The sequence below is a fragment of the Ovis aries genome, chromosome X (assembly GCF_016772045.2).
Source record: "Ovis aries strain OAR_USU_Benz2616 breed Rambouillet chromosome X, ARS-UI_Ramb_v3.0, whole genome shotgun sequence".
Lineage (NCBI taxonomy): Eukaryota > Metazoa > Chordata > Mammalia > Artiodactyla > Bovidae > Ovis > Ovis aries.
The window spans coordinates 103,899,359-103,925,823 of record NC_056080.1 but is presented as its reverse complement, the minus strand read 5'-3'; the positions used below and the strand labels follow the sequence as shown (position 1 = coordinate 103,925,823).

Here is a 26,465-nt window from a genome sequence, read left to right as displayed (position 1 = left end):
CAGGGGCAAACAGGAAAATATTAAAATGTGATTACTCAGTAGCCAAATAAAATGTTATAAGAAATTGCCCACTTTTCCCACTCGTCAATTTTTTATACCCAATCTGAAATAGAAAATAAGTTGAAAATATTTCAGTCCAAAGGGTAATTTTATGAAAAAGATAAGCACCTAGGAACACAGGCTTATAATGAAAGTGTCTCCTCTACCATAGAACAACACTAATGTAATTCAATAAAGTTTATAAAACTATCCCTGCCAATCAAAATCTAGAAAAGACAATTTCCTGTTTGTGGAAATAGATGTGATACAGAACAGAACCAAATCAGGCTGCAATTAACTTAGGAAAAACATGACACACTAGATGCAGGTGAGCTAGAAGAATGTTGCTACATTTTAATACATTTGCATACTATAATTTTAATAAAATTAAGATTTCCAAGGGAATTCTTATCTTAGAGCATGGGAGGGTGAGTGGAATGAGTTATATAGAAAAAAAAAATCTACATAGGAAAAATAGCTACCATTCACTGAGAGTTTATCAAGTGCAAGGTACTTTTGAAAGTACTTTATATATATTTTCTCATTTAATTGTCACCATAATTTTAACAGGTAGATGTTATTATGATCTCAGTTTTACAGATGAGGCAACTGAAGCTCAGATTAAGTTAGATGTGTACATTCATGCAAGTAATAAGGGGTAAAATTAAAACTGAGGTCTGCTCTTAACTGCCAGGCTGTATTACCATTTATAGGATATATAAAAGTATATCTATATAATATATACTTACATATATTAATTCTCTCTCTATTAGCTAGTCATGAAGCAGCATGGCAGAGTAGAAAGAGCACTTGATTAGGAGTCCTGAGACCTGGGTTCTACTCTAAGCTCTGATGCCAATTAATTGTCCTGGTTTCTGATGAGTCATTTAACACCTCTGAACCTCAGTTTCCCCATTTATAAAACAAGAATATCAAACTAAAGGTTCTGTAACATCCCAGTTACCTCTGCTATTCTAATACTCTACTGAAATAAGTTATGTCACATGTATTACCATGAATGTTTTGCCTTTGGGGATAACATACACTAGAAGTAACTGGAGGAATAAATTCTGCTAAAAAGCGTACCTTTGACACAAGTAGATCAGCTAGAAAGAGGGAGATGATTTCGAAAGGAGAAACTTTTTGTGATAGCAATGGAGCTGCCAGCATAGTCTTTGAACTCTCCTTCACCATTAGCCAAGGACAGGCTTCAGTTAATCTTCACTAAAAATGACAGTCTGCAAGTATTTTGGACCTCTGGGTCGAGGCTAAGTTGGCAAGAACTAAACGAAGAGAAAACCATTTTACAGGGTCACTGCTAAGCCCAGAATCATGGGATCTCTGAAGAAAGTGTTTTGGGGTGACTAAATCAAAGGCCTTGGTTAGGTCAATAAAAATAGTTCTAATAATATATGGCTCATACATTGTTTCTGAAATATGATTGGTGCTTTTAAGTTGAATTGAGAGAAAGGCTAGCTGTGAAACATAACTAGACCACATTTAGAGAAATCCCCTTCTCTAGGGGATTTTGCACCTAGGAATTTTATAAAAACTTCATGTAATGTTGACAAGACACATGGATCAGTGTACACAGACTCTGATTTTTGATCATTTGTACAAAGCACAATGCCAAAGTGATCAGTGTCTCCAGAAAGAATGAACACATTCAAAGACTCAACTGACCTTCAGTGGGGATTCCAGTCAATTTGAGAAGCAACTGATTGAAAAATCTTACACTTTTATATTTGTATTTCTCCAGAGAAGTTCTTGACTAGCTTTTCTCCGCCCCATCGTCTTCCCAGGTCATCTTCTGCTGTCATCTTTGCCATAAGAAATAGTGATAAGTCATGCTCCTAGGTGCCTTTCCTATTCTCTCAAGACAAAGGAGGTCAATGATAGTGTCACCTCACTTCTACCACTGACAGTGATGGAATTCTAAAGAGGCTATTTTCCCCTGAAATACTTTATTTTAGAAAGGTAGCCAAAGAAAGGTAAAGAAAGGCTGAGGGAGAAGAAGAAATGGTTAGCTATTTAGCTATATCTGTGGGTTATTTTCCTCATGGTATGGTACATTTGTATTTTTCAATTAAATAAAACCCTTTGTGTTCTGGGTGAGAATGCTATATGAAACACAGATGGCTTTTGTAATTGGCCAATATTAGAAATACAAAGGTGTCTGAATGAATAGATAAGTGACATTATCACAAGATTGGAAAGGGAAGAACCATATGGCAGATTATTGCAAAAAATTATTAAGATGAAAGAGCAGGAATTTGAAAATGGGTACTAATTTCATTTGGATTATAAACTGTTGCAATTAGAAAAGAGAACTCTGGAGGCTAATCAATTTTCATTAATGGATTTCTTTTGACCTTGTCCAATGATTTATAAATTCGTTCTTGCAACAGATCCTTGGAATGGCTTCTCTCCATTTGATGGACCAGGGCATCAACTTATATTGATACTTTTCCAGAGCCAATAGCTCATCTACGTAGTAACACAAGTGAAGTTGTCTACCTATGAGCTGTGAGTACCCAACTAAGTCCAGAAAGGCCTAGAAAGGACATGGCTGCTCATTAACCAGTAGATGTGTCAACTTGAGTGATATATATTTAGAGCTGAAATGGGCCTTTGAGTTTACCTTACTCTTAACCTTGCTTTCAGTGAAGAAACCTCATGCACAGCTTGCCTGAAGGTAGCACCTTCTGTTGTTCAGTCGCTCAGTCATGTCTGACTCTTTGTGACCCCATGGACTGTAGCCCACCAGGCTCCTCTGTCCGTGGAATTCTCCAGGCAAGAATACTGGAGTGGGTTGCCATTCCCTTTTCCATGGGATCTTCCCAACTCAGGGATCAAACCCGGGTCTCCTACATTGCAGGCAGATTCCTTACCATCTGAGCCACCAGGGAAGCCCACCCAGACTCTGCTTAAATACATTCAAGGCTGGGAAATTTCCTGCTTCACCAGAACACCCATCCCTCTGCCAGACAGTTTGAGTAGAAAGGTCTCCTTCTTATGCTAGGCTAAAATCTGCCTTCCTAGGACAATCTGAGTTCATACTCAGGTTCCCTCACTTATGTGATGCTGTACATTACTTAATCTGTACCTCAGTTCCCTTATGTGTAAAATGGAAGTAATAACAGTACCTTCATTTTAGGATTATTGTAGGGATTAAATATGTTAATATAAATCAAGTGCTTAGCACAGTTCCTGGCACAACATAAGCGTTCAGTAAATGTCAGCTATTGTTTTTATTGCTAATACTACTGCTACTTTTATAACAACTATTACTATCAGGACAATATCAATCCTAATCTTCTTTCTATCAGCTCTTCAAATATTTGAAAACTCTCATCTAAAGCATGAGCATTAGCTCTGTTCATCCTATCTCTACTTCTTACTAACTCTGTAATAGGTAAGTTATCTAATACCTTCAAACCACATATCTCCAAGAAAGAGAATACCTTCTGCATAGGGTGGTATGAGGATGAAAGGAAATAACATATGCAAAGTGTCTGGCACACAGTAGTTACTTAAATATACGTCAGTTCCTTTCCCCTTCTCCATGTCTAAGTTTCACCTTCCCAAGCACTAAAAGCACCAATTTCTAACCTTTCTTTATGACTGGGCTTTCCAGTCCCTGACCGTCTCTGTTGTATTCTAGCTTGTCAAGTGTCTGCCTGAAGATATAGTGCCTGGAATCGAAAGCATTCTTCCAGATCTGTGATCCAAGTATGCCATGTAGAATAGAGCGAAACTTCAGTCTTAAGATTCTTTAATCTTGGGAACATACAGTTCAGCTAAAGGCATATGTGGGCAAGGTAGGGGATAGGTTTACTCTCCTTTCACCATGATTCCTTTTGCTCATTGATTTCCTTTTTCCTGGCCCACAGGCTAATGAGTGATCGATTCCATCAAAACTTCAAGTTACTTATTGAATCAGAGCAGTTGTACTGGCCAGTTCCAGGAGCTCTTTCCTAGGAGTCTGCTTTCTTAGCAGGTTGCAATGCATACATAATCCAGCAAATCTAATTCCTCCACATATACTGAAGGGGCATTACTGCTAAATTCTCTCTTCCAATCCATTTTATGTGGTTGCTTTCCAAAGAAACTTATTGAATTAAAAAGATAACAATTTTAATCATGTTGGTTAGTACTGATTAAGCACCTCCAGGCATGTAGAGAGATAAAGTGCATGCTTTGAAAGTGTAAGGCCAAAAAAGATTTTTTTTTAAAAAAAAGAATGTATAAGGCCAGAGTTCAGTTTCTACCTCTCAAATTCTCTAGAGGCAATATAGAATACTGAGAAGATCACTAAGAATCATGGAACTTGGAACCCTATCTATGCCACTAACTTGTATGATCTTGGACAAGTCATTTACCCTATTAATATTTGGAGCATAGCGCCATCATCTTAACAATGAGGGGTTGGATCAAATACATTTTAATATGTCTTTCAGATCCAATACTGTATTGTTCTATTCTGTGGGCCTAATGACTAATTCAAGAATTATGCTTTTCCACACCATCTTTATTTTTTCAATCAGTTATTGCTGAGGAATAGTCCAAACTAAATGGGATTTTTAAACAATTTTTGTAATTTTAATAGAGAACTGAAACAGTTGAACATTTCTTCTCCCAGTCTCTTGTTTACATAATTTTAAATCAGTTAATTAAATTGTGTTTTACAAGATTATCATTATATATTGAAGCTGAAAGGGAGAGTTCAACTTCTACAGAGAGAGAGCTACATAGAACAAGACCATTTATAATGTATTAACCATAGGACATGCCTTGGAACTTGACTTTGAATAAACATTATATTCCTCACAGCTCAGCTCAGTAATATGCTCTGAGAACATCTGAGAACATATATCATCCATAACCTTGAGTTAGCAATTACACAGTAAGCATATGTTTTAAGTTTTCGGTATTAATTTAAATCTTAAGGTAGTAGTTATAACTACTGTAAAGCAATGCCTTTTTGCCCTTAGTGCTTATAAAAGTATTAGTTTATAAGAGATTTCCAATATACAGGCTTATCTTTTGGATAGGCTATACTCTTTTTTATAGTCCTGTAATAAGCCAGTTATTAAAACTCTTACTCATACGAAATCTATAGTCTTAAAAATCAACATTGCTGGTGATATTTAATATTAATTTTTAAAATGTACCATACACAACACACTGACAAAACTTGTGTCTTTGTGGCTTTTCAGTCAAAAAACACCAAACTGAGTCATGGGTTATGAATTCTGGTATTTGGACCCTGACAGTAGCATCACACGACTGTTATAGAGAAAAACATGGTCTTCTCCCTCTGTGAGCATGCTCCTGAACATTAAGAATGTTTAGTAAATAAAACACACACACACATACACACACACACACACACACACACACACACTCGTTCTACTATAGGAGTTCCTATAGTATTTTGTGGCATATATTCTATTTGTTATCATCTATTTCTTTATCAGGCTAAAAAGGCAGTGCATCTGAAAACAAGAAAACTATGAAGAACCTCTCTTTTCTACATTTTGGCACTCTTCAGTTAGATTCACGCAGTGGCTCAAAGATGAACCCAAAATAGTGGGGGAGGGGAAGCCTTGGCTCACCACAGCATCATTTATGCTGATATTTCAAAAGGTCAGAAGAATTTAGGTCGGGGCTAACTTCCCATCGTTAATTCACTCCAAAATGACAATTGCTTCTATGATGACGAGGTTTCCCAATAATCTTCTCTGTGGCCAGAGGGGAAGAAAGAGCAGAATTTCCAAAGGCCCATGTCATTACTCTGCTTTCCCCAGGTGGGATCCTTGCTGTTGTCCCTGAACTGTGACTGAAAGGCCACTACACAGCAGATGGTAAGAAAAGAAGACCAAAGTTTAAATTAACAACCATCAGCACCAACATTAAGCCTCCCTTTGAAACAACAGGAACTGTGAAATCTGAGTCTACGTTTCTGTTTAAGGTCAACAAAGGAGGGCCTTCTTAGAGGAGAGAGGGTTTACTGCCTTTCTTAGCATAAATACACCAAGCAAGAATACATCAAGCAGAAGATAATAATGCATCCCTAATTCAGTAATTGTCATAGGACTCTTTCCTTCTCCTCAATTAAACAGTTAACAGGGAGCTGGGATTCACACAAAGAAATTCGCTCCTCCTCCCCTCTTTCCCAGTTTGATTTATGCATAGCCCCTGGAGACGCAAATTAATGTCTTCATAGACCAAAAGCCCCAGCTGTTTTGGAAAACCTATGACAAAGCTTAACTAAGGTTCACACATGCAAACATAAAGCCTTCATAATTACTAAGCTGGGTATTACAAAGCTGGCTCTTCAATCAAGGGTCTAAAGCCAGCCTTATTGCCTCTCTCATTCCCAGCCTGTCTGGCCTGAATGCACCTATAGTGCTAATTTAGTACTGCCTGAGGCATTGTGGATTCTGGGTAGATAGACACCTTAAGCAAAGCTGAGGAAGAGATATAGAACTGTAGGGATTTAAAACCACAATTCATCATTTATTAATATCAGAAAGAAGCATTGGAAACCTGTGAAACTCTACTCTTACCAGATCTGAATTCCTTGGTTTATTTGTTCTTTTTTTTTTAATGGTAAGAAATCAGAAAATGACACAAAAATTCCAAGAGATACTCAATACCCTCAATTTGGTTATAAATGAACAAAAGACAAGCCTCCCCCTAACCCCAGGTCTGCCCCTTTGGAAACATGTGGCCTGCACTTGCTGTTCCCACTTGCTCTTCTCTCATGCACTCCTTAATCACTGCATTCTGGATTCTGTCCACAGCATTTTACTGAAGCAGCCCTTGCAAAGGTCACTGACACTCATTGTTGCTAAAGCCAGTGATCACTTTTCAGTCCTTATCTTACTCTCTCCCTGCAGCACTTAACTCTGCTGACCACTTCGGCTTCATGAAACTCTTTCCTTGCCTTCTGTGACACCCATTAACTCTCTGGTTTCTTTTTCCCAGTTTCCTCCATGAACTTCTCTTTCACTACTCATTTCTTAAATGCCAGTGAAGTGAAGTTGCTCAGTCGTGTCCAACTCTTTGCGACCTCATGGACAGTACCTGCCAGACTCCTCCATCCATGGAATTTTCCAGGCAAAGATACTGGAGTGGGTTGCCATTTCCTTCTCCAGGGGATCTTCCTGACCCAGGGATCGAACCTGGGTCTCCTGCACTTCAGTCAGACTCTACCATATGAGCCACTAGGGAAGACCGAAATGCCAGTGTTTCATCTTTACACCTCTTTTCTTCCTATTCCACCACGAGAGGTTCTTCATCCAGACATCATAACAGTTTGCAGATATGCATCAAGATGTCTATGAACCTCTTAAAATTGCAGGCAGAATTGTATATGGGGAAAGGGCCCATAACTGTCAGATACATAAAGAAGTCTAAGACCAAATAAGGTCTAAGGGCAACTGATCCTCAGACTGGCTCTGGGTGATCCCATGACTTCAAATCATATTCCTATTTATGCTGATAGCTCTGATATTTATATCTTAAGCCCAGATTTTTCCCAGTATGGGCATCCGATGGATAACTCAAACTTAACACATTATCTTTACTCAACAATCTTGCCCTTTCCACCTTGTCCTCCGTGTCAAGAAATGGCACACAACCCACCTAGCTATTCAGTCCAGAAGCCTGGGAGTTATTCATATTTGTCCCTCTCCCTTGTTTTCTACATCTGGTAACCAAGTCCAATGGACTCCATGTCCTAGCTAAAATATGAACCTTTCTCTTCATCCCAACCATTACTACCTCAGTCCAAGTGGATTACTGCAATAGCCTCCTCACATGCCTTTCTATCTCCAGTTAACTCTCCAGTTGTCAATAGAGAGATCCTTCTAACAGGCAAATACAATCACATCACTGACTTTAAAACTTTTTAGTGACTTATACATTGTTCTTAAACTGCAGAACTTCAAATTCTCTGACATGGCAAATGAGGTCCTTTATGACCTGGCTCCTTCTCATCTCCACAGTCTCATTCATACTGTACCCCCTTAACAATCCCTCCCTAACCCTTAACTACACTGTATTCTCTAATCATACTGAACTATTTCCAGTTCTTGCCTCAGGGACTGCATATGCTTTAACATCACCCTGGAACACTCTGTCTCACCTTGGCCTGGGAAATCTCTGCCAGGAAGCTATCCCTTGTCACCTAAAGCAGGATTAGAGGGCACCTCTCACATGCTCTGTTAGCATCCTCTGGGTGCTATGGAAACATTCTGTACTGTGATTGCCTATATCTTCAGTTTTCTATTTCTCACTAGAGTTTGGTGAATAAACTTATAAGCTCCTTGAGGTCAGGGACCATATGGGGTCCTTAATACCTAGCACAACGTCTGGCACGTCATAGTTGGTCAATAAATATATGTTGATTAACTGAATGAATTAATGGACAGATGCCAAATCCAGGACTTTGATGTTTACCCTTAATCCCCACAATTTTTGCCTTCAGCGTGGTATAGGAAACAAAACAGTGGACTTAAGTCCACTGATTTAGTCATTAACTCCCTGGGTCTTACTCTCCTCATGTACATAACTAAGGAAACATTCTCTATGGTCCCTAACGACCTGGAAACCGTCTATTTCATTGCTTCCTTAACACGCTTGATTTTTAAGCCACAAACCCCACTTTAGGCTCTCCATCTCCTTCCTTACATGCCCCACCTCCATCCAAATCGCACTGGGATGATTTGGTTTGACGTAAGTCCAGTGTGCTTGTGTGTGTGCACATGCACGTGTGTGAGAGGGAAAAGAGGAAGAGAGAAACTGAGGGAGTGAGGGGGAGGAGGAGAGGGAAAGGACAGATATTGAGTCAATTCCTGGACATCCTTCCCTTCCCATTTCTATCCTTTGTAAGGAATGTTAGTTGGTCTTGGAGGTATAATTTTAAGATGTTCACAATGTTAAATTTCTATATGGTAATTAACTTTCTAAAATTGTTTAAGAATACTCAGAACAGAGGGGGAAAAGGTAAGGAAAAAAGTTAGGGCCAAGAAGATATACGTTATCTTAAAAAGGCTAAATCTCAGCACCTTAACCCAGCTTGGTGGAATAAGGCTTAACAAAGTTGAAAAGGGGGACATCTACTTTGAAGTGAGATACAACCTGAACTTCTTTGGTCAAGAGAATAGAGGAACTATAGTTACAAAAGCATTTGAAGTTACTGCAAAGCTATGGAAATATGTAACAAAAATAATCAGCACTGAGAATACAATAATGCGAGGACCAGTCTTCTACTGGTCCCTGGGGCAGGAACCAGATGGCCTAAAAGACCAATTCCCATCTCTTAATTCCTCTGATGGATAAGGAAGGATATGTTTCCATTTAGTTCTCACAAACAATGACCCCTTTTCTCTTCTGTGGACAAAGTTGATGTACTACCACTTTTGCTCCCAGATATTAAGCTCGTATTTAATGATATGTGTGCTTGGTAATGTATGCATCCAAAAACTTTCACTGACAAAAACCGTCCTGCATTCATCTATTTGTCTTTCAGCTGCTGCACACAAATGCAGCAGAGAAGTGGGGGATTTAAATGCATGGCAGGCGGCTGATGTATTTTTCCATAAACTAGTCTACATATCACGGCAAGGGGAGAAGCAAAGAAAACCTCAGATGCATTCTTCCCCATAAAGAGGCGAATGAAGCCAAGGGGCAGAGTAGTAAGGAGGAAAATGAAAGGGTAAAATGAGATTACTAGTGCATATCCTTTTAAAAGCAAATCAAGAGAACCATTCTCCTTGCCAATATCGGAGATGGGTTAAAGTCTTTCAGTGCAAAGAACAAAGAAGAGTGTCCACTTTCTCTTCTGAACAAAGCAACCACAAATTCAATGCTGTTAAATAGATGCCATTTCACTTCAGAAGTGGTTATACCACAGTAGTGGATAGAGTTAGTATGGCATGTAAATGATTAAGAGAGAAAATGAAAATATTTAGAATAAATAGCAGCATACAGAAAAAAAAAGAGAAAACCCTAGCAATGCACAATGTGCCTGCTGATTTTGGATGCCATGGAACATGGATAAATGCATAAATACACATGTTTATACAGTTCCTATGTATATTCTCACTGTATCACATATATAAACAAATATATAATTATATTTTTATATATTAATATATGATAGCCAAGTAGAGATCAGGGGGCAGGAAGGTACACCTGAGCCACTGGGCTAATGAAGAAGGAAGAAACCACAGGAAATCAGGTTGAGAAATCAAGGTCTAGCAAAGGGGTCATTCCTTGAAAAATTCTTTGTGGGGAACCAGAGCACAGGTGTGACCTATTTGAAGAAAATCTATATCCAATCTATAAATCGGAGAAATTAAGAATGTTTACTTGCATTACAGAAGCATTCCATATAGCACTATTTTATTATCTCTTTTTATTGGAGGATAATTGCTTTACAATGTTGTGTTGGTTTCTGCTGTACAACAACATGAATCAGCTACATATATACATATATCCCCTCCCTCTTGAGCCTCCCTCGCACTCGCCTGTCTCACCCCCTCTAGGTGATCACAGCACCAAGCTGAGTTCCCTGTGATATAGCAATATTTTAAAATGCCAAGCTAACACTGAACATTTTGTTTACAAATATAGAATTTATATATTCAGTTTCTTATAAACACATTAAAAAAAAAATGAAGTGATGTATTTCTGTACCAAGCTTCAGGTGGACTTGCTTTTGATTTTTCTTTTGTAAGTTGACTACTGTCATACTGATTCTCCTTAAAGCTTAGAGTGCCTGTACATGAGGGACGAGCAGAGGTAGGAAATCCAGATTTCAAAACCAGGGCCCTGAGACTCTGTCCAGCTAGTCACTGTCCCCATTGAGGAAGCAGAGTTTCACGAAAAAGTGAATGAGAAGACATTCCCGAAACATTTTAAAGGCCTGAGGCCAAATTTAGGAGAATGTAATAAATGGGAGGAAAGGTGGGCCCTAGAAATCTCCTAAAAAGGGTGAATTGATTGTGTTTTCACCTAAGTTAAAGATGAATCTGTGTGGAGCGCTCAGAGTGAGGTAAGCACTGAGGTCTAGTTTAATGGAAGATTAAGTGTTTTTTACACTATATCTAATTATTGGTCTGACATACTTAAGATCTATGAATAAATACATATAAATAGGATTCTTTTGAGGAACCCCCAAGTCTTTTATTCATCGTCTATGGATATTAAAATACAAGCATAATTTCTGGTTGTGTGTGCAGCTGGTGGCTTCTTCCAGAATACAGTGTTTTTAGAACTGTCTCAAGTTTATAAAGATATATTCTTCTATTGCATAGAGTGCTAGATGTTCATTCCATTTATGATAAATGTCTTACTGAGTCCAATTATATAAACACAAGTTGACACATTAGCAGAGTGGTATCTATTAGGCGACCTCTAAGACAAAAAGGCCAGAAGACAGCATCTATGGAAAAAATGTCTAAAACCCAGACAGCTGCCTATTCTTTTGTTTAACCCAGACACACATCTTAAAGAAAACTTAATTTACATAGTATAAACACATGAATTAGTAGTAGAATCTTAACTCCCAAAGATGAAGGGTCATAGATAATAAATGTTTGCTGACTAACTATGATAAATGCAAACTATTGTCTTACATTATATAATGTTCAGGATATTATTGTATTGAAGATAAAAGTCACTCTAAGTAAACTTTAGGTATACCATGATTCTAGGGTAGAAAATCAGTTTTCAGTCTGATAAACTACCCAAGTTTCTAACTAAGTCATAGACTCATGCATTCAAATCATCTAACAATCTCGGTTACAAATATTTTCTAAAAATATCTTGGCTATTCTCTATCTGGAAATGATGAAACTGATCTAGATTTCGCCGAACCTCTAGGCTATAAAATTGATAACTTCACAGTAATGATAATTAAGTATAGATAGAAGATCTTATGAGAGAAGGTAATGAAACCCCACTCCAGTACTTGTGCCTGGAAAATCCCATGGACAGAGGAGCCTGGTAGGCTGCACTCCATGGGGTCGCTACGAGTCTGACACCACTGAGCAACTTCACTTTCACTTTTCACTTTCACGCATTGGAGAAGGCAATGGCAACCCACTCCAGTGTTCTTACCTGGAGAATCCCAGGGACTGCGGAGCCTGGTGGGCTGCCGACTAGGGGGTTGCACAGAATCGGACATGACTGAAGCGACTTAGCAGAATATCTTATGAATATAAAAGTCATAATTCTATTTATCAATGTCATCAACTAAAAATGAAAACCTGAAAATATTGAATTACAAACTCTTAATACATAAGATAAAAATCTATACCACAAGAGATGCACTGCTCTATGAAAATCCATCCACTTAAAAATGATCGGCAAGAATAGGATATACTTGTCACTCACTACAACAAAGTCATTCATAAGGCAAAAAAAAGTGGGAGGCAAAAGAAAACTGTGAGAATAGCCTTAAATTAAATATTTCAAACCTAGCATGAACTTTTAAAGTCAGGGACCTATTTTTTTTTTTTTTTTTTTTTACCCAATGGAGACCGAAGTTCTAACCTTGAATTCTAAATTCTTGTTATAATGCTTTTTTCTATTACTAGGGTGCTAATAAGAAAGAGGAAACAATATCCAAAAGCAAGAATAAACCGGGAAAACAAACAACACCCAATTCTGTCTAGCCACAAAGCCAGTCCACTCCGTCCCACTGCACTGGCAACAGCAATAGCAGGAGAGGCTGGTGGCAGGAGACCCTCCGTAAAGCTCTCTTAAAATCGGTCAGACAGGAAGCTTTCTGATCACACTGAACCCAAAGGATCTGTCAGCAAGATGTGAAACACGTCAATCCCAAGTCATCTCCCCTTGAGGAGAGCTTAAAATCCTTGTCAGTAGTATTTCTGATTTGGACTGGAGAAGACATCCAGCTGAAAAACAGAGCAAGCAGGCAACAGGGGAAGCAAAGGTGGGGGAACCAATGAAACCCACGAAACTAGGGAAGCTAGCACAGCAAGCGCTAATACAAAACGCGCAGGTGTAGAGATCCAGTGAGAAGTCAAATGATGCTGCAACAGTGCTTAAACTTTGAAACAAACAAAAGCCCTAACTAAACTCTCAAAAGCATGTTTAGTACAAGTCGTGTTTTATGGTCTTTTTCTTTTTTCAAGGATTAGATGGTTAGATAGCATCACTGATTCAAAGGACATGAATTTGAGCAAACTCCAGGAGATAGTGAAGGACGGGGGAGCCTGGCGTGCTGCAGTGCATGGGGTCACAGAGTCGGACACGACTTAGCGACTAAAGTGAAAGTGAAGTCACTCAGTCGTGTCCAACTCTTTGCAACCCTGTGGACTGTAGCCCACCAGGCTCCTCCGTCCATGGGATTCTCCAGCCAAGAATACTGGAGTGGGTTTCCATTTCCTTCTCCAAAAACAATAATTTTGTTTTCTTAATCTTGACAACAGACAACTCTTACGTGTTTCATAATTAAACATGTAAGCATTTAAGAGGGAGCTATGGTTAGAACTTCCTCTGTATGTCCCAATTCCCATATCCAGTTCCTCCCAAGGACTGCAGACAGAGAATAAGAGCAACAAAGCTCTTTGAAGGGATGGGAGAGGGAAGACTATGAGAACAGATTAAAAGGATTAGACCATGTTAATCTAGAAATATGAAACAATCAATCATGAATAATTACCACTAGTACAACCACCACCAGTAAGCACTTACTGTATGACAGTCACCGTGCTAAGGGCACAAATATGTCCAAGGAGAGATGAAGGGCTATCAAAGCAGATGTGAACATTCCTTCTTTCAGTTATGACTTCTATGTGTCAAGCACTGTGTTGGTCAAGCAACAGTTGTGAACTAGTTAAAAACAGAATATCACAGAGAGAATCTCAGATTTGAAATCCAAATATTCAGGTTTAAGCTCTGAGAGTATTAATAACTATGTGTATGACATTGAGAAAATTACCTAAGCTTCTTGTGTGTGTGTGTGTGTGTGTGTGTGTATGTGTGCACACACTTGGTTGTTCAGTTGTGTCTGACTCTTTGTGACCACATGAACTGTAGCCCACCAGGCTCTTCTGTCCATGGAATTCTCCTGGCAAGAATACTGGAGCAGGCTGCCATTTCCTTCTCCAGGTGTTCTTCACAACCCAGGGATCGAACTCACGTCTCCTGCACTGCAGGCGAACTCTTTACCATCTGAGCCACCAGGGAAGCCCACCTAACCTTCTTAAGTCAGTTCAGTTCAGTCATTCAGTCGTGTCCAACTCTTTGTGACCACGTGAATCGCAGCAGGCCAGGCCTCCCTGTCCATCACCAACTCCCGGAGTTTACCCAAACTCATGTCCATTGAGTCAGGGATGCCATCCAACCATCTCATCCTTTGTCGTCCCCTTCTCCTCCTGCCTTCAATCTTTCCAACATCGGGGTCTTTTCAAATGAGTCAGTCTGTGCATCAGGTAGCCAAAACATTGGAGTTTCACCTTTAACATCAGTCCTTCCAATGAACGAACACCCAGGAATGATCTCGTTTAGGATGGACTGGTTGGATCTTGCAGGCCAAGGGATGCTCAAGAGTCTTCTCAAACAACACAGTTCAAAGGCATCAATTCTTCTGAGCTCACATTTCTTTATACTCCAACTCTCACATCCGTACATGACTACTGGAAAAACCAAACCTTGACTAGATGGACCTTTGTTGACAAAGTAATGTCTCTGCCTTTCAATACGCTGTCTAGGTTGGTCATAACTTTCTTTCCAAGGAGTAAGCATCTTTTAATTTCATGGCTACAAGCACCATCTGCAGTGATTTTGGAGTCCAAAGAAATAAAGTCTGGCACTATTTGCAGTGCCCCCATCTATTTCCCATGAAGTGATGGGACTGGATGCCAAGATCTTAGTTTTCTGAGTGAGCTTTAAGCCAAGTTTTTCACTCTCCTCTTCAACTTACATCAAGAGGCTCTTTAGTTTGTCTTCTCTTTCTGCCATAAGGGTGGTGTCATCTGCATATCTGAGGTTTTGATATTTCTCTCAGCAATCTTGATTCCAGCTTGTGCTTCATCCAGCCCAGCATTTCTCATGATGTACTCCGCATAGAAGTTAAATAAGCAGGGTGACAATATACAGCCTTAACGTACTCCGTTTCCTATTTGGAACCACTCTGTTGTTGCATGTTCAGTTCTAACTGTTGCTTCCTGACCTACACAGAGGTTTCTCAAGAGGGAGTTCAGATGGTTTGGTATTCCCATCTCTTTCAGAATTTTCCACAGTTTATTGTGATCCACACAGTCAAAGGCTTTGGCATAGTCAATAAAGCAGAAATAGATATATTTCTGGAACTCTCTTGCTTTTTTGATGATCCAATAGATGTTGGCAATTTGATCTCTGGTTCCTCTGCCTTTTCTAAAACCAGCTTGACCATCTGGATGTTCACGGTTCACGTATTGCTGAAGCCTGGCTTGGAGAATTTTGAGCATTACTTCACTAGCATGTGAGATGAGTGTAATTGTGCGGTAGTTTGAGCATTCTTTAGCATTGCCTTTAGGAGGGACTGGAATGAAAACTGACCTTTTCCAGTCCTGTGGCCACTGCTGAGTTTTCCAAATTTGCTGTCATATTGAGTGTAGCACTTTCACAGCATCATCTTTCAGGATTTGAAATAGCTCAACTGGATTTCCATCACCTCCACTAGCTTTGTTCACAGTGATGATTTCCAAGGCCCACTTGACTTCACATTCCAGGATGTCTGGCTCTAGGTGAGTGATCAAACTATTGTGATTCTCTGGGTCATGAAGATCTTTTTTGTATAGTTGTTCTGTGTATTCTTGCCACCTCTTCTTAATATCCTCTGCTGCTGTTACATCCATACCATTTCTCTCCTTTATTGAGCCCATCTTTGCATGAAATGTTCCCTTGGTATCTCTGCTTTTCTTGAAGAGATCTCTAGTCTTTCCCATTCTGTTGTTTTCCTCTATTTCTTTGCACTGATCACTGAGGAAGGCTTTCTTATCTCTTCTTGCTATTCTTTGGAACTCTGCATTCAAATGGGTGTATCTTTCCTTTTCTCCTTTGCTTTTGGCTTCTCTTCTTTACACAGCTATTTGTAAGGCCTCCTCAGACAACCAGTTTGCTTTTTTGCATTTCTTTTTCTTGGCAATGGTCTTGATCCCTGTCTCCTGTACAATTGTTCTTCAGGCACTCTGTCTATCAGATCTAGTCCCATACATCTATTTCTCACTTCCACTGTATAATCATAAGGGATTTGATTTAGGTCATACCTGAATGGTCTACTGGCTTTCCCCACTTTCTTCAATTTGAGTCAGAATCTGGCAATAAGGAGTTCATGATTTGAGTCACAGTCAGCTCCTGCTCTTGTTTTTCTGACTATATAGAGCTTCTCCATCTTTGGCTGCAAAGAATATAAGCAATCTGATTTCGGTGTTGACCATCTCGTGATGTCCATGGGTAATCTTCTCTTGTATTGTTGGAAGAGGGTGTTTGCTATGACCAGTGTGTTCTCATGGCAAAACTTTATTCGCCTTTGCCCTGCTTCATTCTGTACTCCAAGGCCAAATGTGCCTGTTACTCCAGGTATTTCTTGACTTCCTACTTTTGCATTCCAGTCCCCTATAATGAAAAGGACATCTTTTGGGTGTTATTTCTAAAAGGTCTCATAGTACTTCATGAACCGTTCAACTTCAGCTTCTTCAGTGTTACTTTTCGGGGCATAGACTTGGATTACCGTGATATTGAATGGTTTGCCTAGGAAACGAACAGAGATCATTCTGTCGTTTTTGAGATTGTATCCAAATACTGCATTTTGGACTCTTTTATTGACTATGATGTCTACTCCATTTCTTCTAAGGGGTTCCTGCCCACAGTAGTATATATAATGATCATCTAAGTTAAATTCACTCATTCCAGTCCAGGCCTATCTAAAAGATCTGTAAGAGGTGTTGGACCAATTAGTTAGTAGTTTTGAGGGTTTTTTTAAGCAGCCAAATCTTTGTTCATATAAAACCTTACAGAAATGTCTTCCACGTAAAAGGGTCGAAAGTGCAAATCTTATGCTTGATGTACACTGAAGGTCATAACAGTACCACCATCCCTCCACTGGGCCGTCCCCATTCCCTGGCTGCTGCTGCTGCTAAGTCGCTTCAGTCATGTCCAACTGTGTGCGACCCCATAAACGGCAGCCCATCAGGCTCCCCCGTCCCTGGGATTCTCCAGGCAAGAACACTGGAGTGGGTTGCCATTTCCTTCTCCAATGCATGAAAGTGAAAAGTGAAAGGGAAGTCGCTCAGTCGTGTCCAACTCAGCGATCCCGTGGACTGCAGCCTACCAGGCTTCTTCGTCCATGAGATTTTCCAGGCAAGAGTATTGGAGTGGGTTGCCATTGCCTTCTCCGTCATTCCCTGGAAGAAACCCTAAAGGTATCTATAAAACTACCGTCTGGAGATCTATGGAATAGATTATCTTTAAGGACCCTTCTAAATCTAACATCCAATGACTAGCTCTGAAATGTTCCTCACCTACATCTTCAAATACTTTTGTTAAATCTAGTCCATCAAGTATTTGTCGAATGTCTAGCATCATAGAAAACACAAGATAGAATTTCTGCCTTGGAGGAGCTCAACAACTTTTTGAAAACAAAATAAATAAAGTGGGAATGCACTTCAGAGGAAAGAGGGTTTCAAGGAGTAGGCCATCATCAAGGGCCCACGGAGTAGAAGATTCACTTCTCTATCTTTTTCGTGGCTGTATCATCAATGCCTGGTAGAGTAGGTGTTGAATAAATACTGAACAAATGAACTGAACAGATGGGTGGATGGATGCATAAGGCTATTATCTTACTCATGTTGACTGAAATTCAGCCAAAAAGTCTGCACAGTTAAAAGTATTTTCAAAGGTGAGATTTTTTTTCTCATAAGCACAGTTTTACAAGGAAAGCAAATTTCTTCATTATTCATTCCCCTATCCACTACCTACAATTAAAGGGTGATATTTTATTAGAATAAAAACAAAGTGAAAAAGTACACCCCATTATGTTAGCTCCCCAATTTGAGTCAGCAGACAAAATAAAGGCAAAATTCAGTGCAACCATGTGAAATGTATTTTTGTGGGAGTAAATCATTAGACTAAATTTTGAATTGCCAGGAGATCTTTCTTTCAGTGAACTTATTTTTATGGAGGTCATTCACATGCTGCAAGTAAGCAAGTCACCGAAGCAGGTATATCAAGATAGAAACGAGGGCCGTTTTGGCTCTCATCTCCTCATCACCACTAGTGGTGAGAAAATGGCAGGGAGGTCAAAAAGAAGGCAGCTGCTTTTCTTTTTTCTCCCAAACTTAAATTCCGTCCCATAAGATACACTTTGTCTTTCTGGACTCAAAGTCAGCCAGCAAGCACTTAAGGAAAATTAAGGCAACTGCACCAATGGCAAAGAATTTGATGGAAAGCTTGTTGGAGACAGCTCATTTGAGTAAAAGCTTTGCCTGTTCAAGGAACAATATAATTTCTGGAGGAAATATTTCTGGGAAGGGTGGGGTGGCTCTGCAGTTTTATAGCTCAGGTGATATCAATTATCCAGGACAAGTGTTGTATATGACTAACGTTCTCAAACCTGAATTGTGTTTCCCTAGAAGGCTGCTATATTTGAAAGGACATTAACGTATTAATTTTCCACTATTTTTGTTTTAGCATAGCCCTAATATTTTATTATAGTATAATATATACTATTATTCTGAATTTAGATTAGGAATGGACATATTTTTAGAAATATTCTGGGAGGGTGTAATACAGGTTTTTTTTCCATCTATGGCACCTGACACCTGAGCTGCTTAGAGAGACATCAAACTAAGAGATGAAATAAAAAATATCACATTGCTTTGTAATCTTTCTCCAAGGTGCAGTGATATCTTAGAGAAAATGTTGTATCCCTTCCTTTGCTGTGACAAGCAAAGAGATCCCAGTCCATGTGGGACTCCATAGTTAGCTGCAACCAAAGTCATAGAGTGAGCAGAAGTATGATGAGGTCCTGACTGCTCAGGATAGATGACCTCACTGCTTTCTTCTATTCATTTTAACTACTCACCTATAAAAACTGGATTCAATTCAAGGTCTTGAGCTTCATCAAAAGACCTGCATTTGGAATGAATACAGTTATTCCATGGACCAAATGAGTTCTAATGCACCAGCCGCAGCTGGACAAACTGTCACTTGCTTCTGTCTTCTAAGCAAAATGTGGAAATTTCTGGTCAGGAGTCTTCAACCTTGCCATCAGAGGGCCATAACTGCCATATTTAAAAAGGCTTTGCTCCTATGCTAAAGTATTTTCATAGAACAAGAAACGTCGTTTAGATGAGAGACAAAAAGAATCAAAAAGAGAAAAAGTAAGTTTCTGCCCCTCACACATTTTTATCTAAGTTTGGTCCATGTATGTCAAATCTGGAGGCTACTGTCGTATATAAATTAGAATTCTTTCAATCAGGTGCCCTAAACTTTCCATTCTCTTCTTCCTCTTTCACCCAAATCCCTTGTGACATATTTATTCATTCTATCAGTTAAAATATTTACTTAGAGATTGCTATGTGCCATGACGTTCCTGAGCATTGGGAATACAACAGTGAGTAAAATACAGGCCTTGTCCTAGTCTTTATATTAGAGGGATGGGGACAGTGAACAAACACATAATTATAAAATGTCAAATAGTGATAAGTGATATGAAGAAAAGAAACAGAGTAACTGTATAGGGAATGGTCATGAAAAGCCACTCTGAACAGGTGACATTTAAGCATGGTTTTGAATGAAGTGAGGATTTAGCTTAATATGTCTTTTCATTAAAGAAAAAATCTGGGCAGTTGCTAAAATGACCAAGTTCAGAGTTGGAAGTAAGAACAGCTATCAGAGTTGAGAAATTTGGGAAATACCATCAGGATATTCAAAGAAGTCATCATGGACTTGAAGATTATCTACTGAAAGTCAACTAAATGATCCAAGGGATGACAGAAGGCTGAGAGGTAACATGGTTAAAATATATAAATTCAATGATGGTTATGAATATGATGAGTGGGGTGGGTCTGTAGGCTGATATATCCAATTCTAGAAAAACACCTTATAAATGGTAAATTAGAATAATAAAAAGTATATCTGAGCTTTTGGTTCTAGCACAAGATAAAGAGATGCACTTCTCCCTAGTTTTCCCAATAAGTACAGCTAAAATCCTATTTTATATAAAACTAACATAAGCACTCTGAAAGGCGGAGAGAGAAAGGCAGACTGGCTAAGGACTTTGGGATCCAAGGAATAACAAAGTGATGAATTTCCTGGGTGCTCTTCATTTATCCTGGACTAGGTATTGAGAAAGCCAGCAACCCAGAGAAACCAAAGAGCACAGACAAAACTAGTTTCAAGAAAGCCTGCTCTCTCTAGTCAAAAGACCAAGAAAGGGGCAAACAGCAATTCAGAAAAATTTTAGATAATAAACACTTTATTCCAGCCAAACAATATAGGAAAATCATGAGCCTTACCCTCATTCCAATGAGCAAAGACTAAGTAGGGAACCTAGTGGATAGAAGAAGGCCAAATGGATCTTTCTCTAATCCCCAGCCAATGTTAATGGAGGCCACATGGTGAGCAAAAATCAGGTGCCCCTCCCTCTCTATCAGCCAGGGTGGTATCAGCAAAGCCCTAGAAGGGAGCTTCAACTTCTAGGGCCTTAGCCTCATTCCCATGAGCAAAGCCTAAGTAGGGAACCTAGTGGGTAGGAGAAGGCCAAATGGATCTTTTGCTAATCCCCAGACAATGTTAGTGGAGGCCACGTGGTGAGCAAAAATCAGGTGCCCCTCCCTCTCTATCAGCCAGGGTGGTATCAGCAAAGCCCTAGAAGGAAGCTTCAACTTCTAGGGCTTTACCCTCATTCCCATGAGCAAAGACTAAGGGAACCTAGTGGGTAGAAGAAGGCCATATGGATCATTCATCCTCAATCAATATTAGTGAGGCCACATGGTGAGCAGAAATCAGGTGCCCCTCTCTCTATCAGTATCAGTAAAGCCCTAGAAGGGAGCTTCAATACCTAGGTCAATAAGCAGTAACAGGGTGCCCCTCTACTTCCCCAGAGTATCAATGCAGGCTTAGTGGAGAACCTGCACTTCTATTTCCACACAGTAGTAATGAAGTGGTGACCACTTCCCCCACCAGCATGATGCCAGAGTAGACCTACCAAAAGAAAAGATGTAAAAAAAGATCCAGAATCTCATAATATAAATATTTACAATGTCAAGAATTTTATTTAAAAAAGTCACTGATATCAAGCAACCAGAAAATCTCAAACTAAAGAACAGATACCAATACCAAGATGATACACATGTTGGAATTATCTGGAAGTTCACGGTTCATGTATTGCTGAAGCCTGGCTTGGAGAATTTTGAGCATTACTTTGAACGTGGAGTAGCTCTTCTCGGCCCACAGGCTTTTACGAAGTCTTTATTTCTTGCAAATCCTGAAGGCTGATCTGGTGGATATCAAGTCCCCGAGAGCTTCCTTCTTTTGTTGTAATATGTGGATGATTTGCTTCTTTGCTCCCCTTCTTAAGCCTCCTTACAGGAAACCAGCATCCACTTCAGAAAGCCCTTCACCTGCTACTAGACACTTGTGTGCCAGCTCTACATAGGTCTCTATGCCAAGATTAACCATCCGGGTAGTCGCGGCCGAGCGGTTAAGGCGGTGGACTAGAAATCCATTGGGGTCTCCCCGCCCAGGTTTGAATCCTGCCGACTATGGCAAGTCAACGTTTTGACACACATGGTTAGTTCTGTTTTGCAGGCGTCTCCGCAGACCATTTAAAGAATTTATGAACGGCTGGGATACGACTGGGACCCCAAGGGGGCTAGACGACGAAGACATGACAGAGCTAGGGAGTCGGGCGATTGTGGTTACAACGTGAGTCCAGGAGGAGCAGGAGACGCACAAAACCCTTCAGACAATCGGCAACAGGAAGGCCAGTAGCGCAGAAACGGACAACGCCGACTGTACAGGTCATCTAATCCAAACTCTTCCTATATCATTTCTTCTTCTTCTTTATAAATTTATTTACTTTGGGCTGTGTCAGCTCTTAGTTGTGACACGCACGATCTTTCACTGCAGCACGCAGAATTCTCTCCAGTTGTAGCACAGGAGCTCCAGAGTGCATGGGCTCTCTTACTTTCCCCGTGGGATGTGAGATCTTACTTTCCCGACCAGGGATCAAACCCTCATCCCCTGCATTGGGAGGCAGATCCTTAACCACTGGACCACCGGGGAAGACCCTATTATTTTTCTTTTTGAGCGCAAAGATATCTGTCATTCTAAAGAAGAAATAGCTACTTCATTAATGTATTCCTTTTGAAATACACATACACAAACACACATTATACATATTTCTCCTTTCTCAGTTTCTAATAGGTATCTGATTTTTTTAGGATTAATAAAGTACTTTTCTCTCTTACCTTACTCCTTTCTCTGTCTCCATAGACAAAAATAGGTTTATATCTTTTATTTGGAGTTCATGGGATACGGTTTATGAATCTACATGAATACCTATACTGTCTAGATTTAGATACAACACACCTCATGAAATTAATTCTGTTAAAAATTGAAGTTAAAGATCCGCTGCAAGGCAGCATTGTTCTGCTTTTTGCTAAACTACCGTTTTATCATTGAAATGCATATTTTTATTTTGTTATTAAAATTAAAAAAGAGCAATAGAACTAAAGAAAAGGTAAGAGATAATCCTGACATATGAACTATGAGGAAAACTACAATATCTGTTTTAGAATTCAGTTTCTCACTGATTTAGTCTACTTTTTCTGCCTTCACAGATGCACTCAAAGCAATATATGGGGGCTACATTTAACTGTTTGTATCATATTTCATATTAATTTACATTAACTGAATAATAGCATTGAAATTAAAATGGAGTTACTATTAATGTCACACGTTTTGTGCTATATTTCTGGGTGGTTTTGTAATTGAAGAAATCATTTGAAGATAAATTTTATCTCTTCATGTTATTTTTTTTTCACTTGGCTTTTCAGTTTCTGCTCATACTCTTTCAGTGAATACAACATGTTTTTTAAAAAGTCAGATATATATATATGTGTTTGTGTGTAAAAAATTATAGATCAGTTCGTATATATCTGTTTAAGCTTTAGACATTAAAAAATTCTTTATATTTTATACAGAAAGATAAATTTCCATACTTCAAAATACAGGATGCATTCCTAGTTTTATCACTAAAAAGTTGACTTTAGCTCTGTATCTTCTCTCTTTCTACAACTTCAGTTGTATTATTTAAAGGGAAACATTTGTCAACAAATCCATGATAGGAAGCTTCTGAGAAGGTCTCCAATGATCCCTGCCTCCCTCAGTACAATTCTAGGCATTTAGGCAACAATTGTTGAATGAAAAATACAATACAAAGACTCTTGTTTTCACTGAACTCAAATTATATATGAAATCTTCTATTTTCTGTAGAATTTGATGTGGCCGATTTCCAGCCTCTTGAAAATCTGTCCCCTCTTGGTTTCTATAGTCTGGTATTATTCTGTTCTCCTCTTAGTCTTCAATTGTTTCTTCATTCTCCTTCACTGGCTCCGCCTACCATTAAGTCTTAGTTCCTGGGCTCCTGATTTATAGAATTTATTCCTCAGCAAACCCATTCATTTCCTCAAACACAATACTTATCTATTTAAATGTAGCCTCTCAATCTTATATTTCTCATCCCACCTATTTAGTGTCTCTCTATTCATATATTATTTCTATTTGGATAATCCCACACCTTCAAGTAATGACCTAATTATCATCAACTACTTAAAATGGGTCTCCTTATGTTCTTATATTCCATCAATGACAGCACTATTCTCTCAGTCATCCAGTGTCACCATTAGTCTTCTCTTTCTAATCAATCAAGTCCTGCTCATTTTGCCTTTACAGTATCTCTTGCATCCATTCTTGACTTTCCATTACCATGACTAGGTCCTCACCACTTGATGAATGGATTGACTAAATACTATCCTAAATAATTTCTAGTCTTTCTATTCCAATCTCTCCTTTACACTACTTCTAGGCTAATTTTTATGAAATATTGCCTTCATCATGTCATCATCCTGAATCAGGAAACTTGAACAGCTTTCCATTGTCCATAAAACCTAAACTCCTCATCCTGACATTTTAAGCTCTCCAAATTTGCTCTAGCCTTTGCTTATTTATTCAAACTAATTTCCTGCTATTAACCAATGCAAACAAGTCAGGATGGTCTCCTTCAAGTTCCTAGAGCATATTAAGCTTATCTGGGCCGCTAGGATTTTGCTCATGATAGTCACTAAGCTTAGAAAGAATATTCCCCACTCTTCTGGTGTACAAAATGCTACCTATGCTTAAGTCTCTCTTGGCAACAAGTCCCTTACCACTTACACCTCTACTCTTCGTTTCTTAGTTAGTGCCTACTGTATATGTTACTTGCTCTGCCTCTGAGTCATATTTTTTCATAGTATATTTTTTCATTGTGTCAGTTTCCCTTGTAGGAGTCTAGTCTACTTAACAGTAAGACAAGGGTCATCATTTGTTCCCTCCACCACTTTTTTTTCAGCAATCCACAACAGCAGATCCGATTCTAAGTTTTAAAAAATACTTAGAATCTCAAAGAGTCTTTGATTTCTGTAGGCTATATTTAATACCAACTATACAAAAAATTGGGTGTCCCAGGTGGTGCTAATGGTAAACAACCCACCTGCCCATCAGGAGACATCAGAGACACAGGTTCAATCCCTGGGTCAGGAAGATCCCCTGGAGAAGGACATCACAACCCACTCCAGCATTCTTGCTGGAGAATCCCATGGACAGGCAGAGCCTGGTAGGCTACAGTATACAAGGTTGTAAACAGTCAGATATGACAGAAGCAACTTAGCACATACTAGGAGTTATAACTGTGACATTTTAAAAGTTTTGATTTATTTACTCTTTTACATATAACAACAAGAAGTCAAATGTTTACATTAAGTAACATGTTTATGAAAAATAACTATATTTTCCAAAACAAAATAAAAAGTAACAAGAATAGGTTTGACTAATTTGCCCATCTGTTTAATATAAGAGAGTTCATTAGAAGACAGTTGAATTCCTGTGTCTCCTTCTGCATTCAATATGCTGTGATATGTTTTTTGTGATAGGTTCTTTTAAAGTATATGAAGAAATCTGGCCTAATGTAGATATGTAACTGAAAAGTGGAAGAGTAGTTGAATAATTGTTTCAGATCAGTGTGGATATTCTTCTTTAATACTACACCAAAATTTGGCACTGGTACTTTCTTTAAGACAAATGCAGCGAGGAATCTGAATCCATATTAATGAGTGTTTTACACACTGTTATATTAAAATCCACTGGTCCGCCTGGTACCTTATTATTTTGTAAAAATTACCTTGGCCACCCTGGATCTCTGTTGCAGCCTGTGGACTCTTCACTGTGGCAGGTGACTCTAGTTGTGGCTCACTGGGTCAGTTGCCCCAGGGCATGTGAGATCTTAGTTCCCTGACCAGGGATCAAACCTGTGTCTCCTGCATTGGAGAGTGTATTCTTAAGCCCTGGACCACCAGGGAAGTTCCCCAGCCTTATGCTTTAAGTGAATCTTTACCTAAGCATGATTTTATATCATGCATCGATCATTTGAAAAATAGTGTTTCACTGAGCTATGTAGATCTTCCAAATGGTGACTTATTTCATTACATAATATTTTAAAAACCACATGAGTTAACATCACTGCTGATCTTGAGAGTAACAGGCAGGAAGGCTAGGATCCCCAAGTGAGGGGATAGACTGCAAGTGTCAGAGGTTTTTTTTCCTCTCTCTTAAGAGGCAGGAGAAAACCAACTACAAGTGGTCAGATGGTTTCTTGCCCTTCTCTATACAAAATTGAAATTGTATACTATCATGTAAGAAACTAATTGCCAGTCTATGTCCGATGCAGGATACAGGATGCTTGGGGCTGGTGCACGGGGATGACCCAGAGAGATGTTATGGGGAGGGGAGGTGGGAGGGGGGTTCATGTTTGAGAACACATGTACACCCGTGGTGGATTCATGTCAATGTATGGCAAAACCAATACAGTATTGTAAAGTAAAATAAAGTAAAAATAAAAAGTTTTCAAAAAGGTTAATAAACATTCGATTCAAAAAAAAAAAAAAACTGAAAGGAGGTTTCTTTTCAAATTCCATGTTGCCAGGATGACACCTGCTTCCACCTGAGCTTAACTTTTTCAAACCTTGAGCTAACCAATGCGTTTTTCTTGTGGAAATGGTTTTCTTAAGCTATGTTAATGAACTACAGATTTCCTTAGAATCTGCCTTCCTTCAAATCAGTTCCGCCTAAGACTCAGA

At 39.1% G+C, this 26,465-nt stretch overlaps 1 protein-coding gene and 1 non-coding gene across 17 annotated transcripts in view; one reads left to right on the top strand and one right to left on the bottom strand.

The window, feature by feature from the left end:
* Nucleotides 1-26,465, bottom strand: part of ENOX2 (ecto-NOX disulfide-thiol exchanger 2) — a 295,896-nt gene that overhangs the window by 228,790 nt on the left and 40,641 nt on the right. The window lies entirely within an intron of this gene.
* On the top strand, nucleotides 21,755-21,836 carry TRNAS-AGA (transfer RNA serine (anticodon AGA)). The gene has a single exon. It is a non-coding gene; the product is annotated as a tRNA-Ser (tRNA).